A 1,188-nucleotide genomic window follows, 5' to 3' on the forward strand; every position below is an offset into this window, starting at 1 on the left:
AACCAATGGGTGGTGTCTGCAGCTCATTGCTATAAGAGGTAAGTGATGGGATCTGGCTTTACACAACACATATGACATTTCCAAGGGAATGGGATTAGATCGGGCATCAACTGAGGTGTTTAGATGAATGGAAGAGACAGAGAAGAGAGATTATTGACTGCAACTTCTTTCATGAGTGTGTAGAGAATTAGGTCTTAACGAATATTAAGCCCTTTATAACCCTAAACCATCCAAAGTCAATCAGGGATACAAATAACAAAAGAAAAGAAAATGAATATTAAGGATAATAGACCTAACATGAAGTCAATCTTAGTCTTCACATAGCTACACTGTGTCCTCTAGCAGGGATATAAAGAGAGTTTTCTGAGTTTGGGCAATCAGAAGCTTTTTTTTTAAAATTATAAAGGCGATCAAACATATCCATTCTCATTATGGAAGTGGAAAGAACTTTCTTGATGGATCATAAAAATTCATCTTTTAACTATAATATCTAACTGGATGTCAACATCAACTACATTTCTCTGATGCTACTACGGTATTGGATTTAAATGTTTTCATATGTAGTCTCTATGATGCCATAGTTTCTATAAAATATTTTGCTTAGCAACATGTAATTTTGGTTTTTAAGCACAAGGTTTCTAAATGGGTGATTGGAGGTTCGTACAATCGTGGGGCAATGTCTTCATTTTATAAATTGTTGAGACTGAAGCTGTGATTGGTTGTAGTGGACATGGACAGAGGAGCCACCTGAAGAAATAGCAAAGTGACAGCTGAAATTCTAATGTCATACTTGGCTCCTTGTTGTTTACAAACCTAGGGCATATTGAGAAGGCACAGTGACAGCTCAGTCCATGAGCTCAAACTGCCTATTTAAACTCACTTAATTATGTAGAGATAACTGAGAATTAGATTCATTAAAAGAGGGTTTCTAACCAGAACATGCATCCGGATCATCAAGATTCTAATTCAGAAAATTGAGAAATACATCCAGATGGCTAAAATTCAAAGCAAGTTTTGAGGTGCCATAGTTGCATGGTTCAAGCTATTGTTTTTTTTTGTTTGTTTGTTGTTTGTTTGTTTTTATTGAGATAGGATTTCTCTGTGCAGCTCTGACTGTCCTAGAACTCAAACTGTAGTCCACGCTGGCCTTGGTCTCAGAGATCTTCATTTCTTTGTCCCTGAGTGAGG

General features: G+C 36.6%; 1 protein-coding gene across 1 annotated transcript in view; it reads left to right on the plus strand.

Moving 5' to 3' along the window:
* LOC113455841 (trypsin-like) overlaps positions 1-1,188 on the plus strand; it is a 23,663-nt gene that overhangs the window by 20,919 nt on the left and 1,556 nt on the right. The gene's annotated exons all lie outside the window — the stretch shown is intronic.

Source organism: Microtus ochrogaster, unplaced genomic scaffold (genome assembly GCF_000317375.1).
Source record: "Microtus ochrogaster isolate Prairie Vole_2 unplaced genomic scaffold, MicOch1.0 UNK173, whole genome shotgun sequence".
NCBI lineage: Eukaryota > Metazoa > Chordata > Mammalia > Rodentia > Cricetidae > Microtus > Microtus ochrogaster.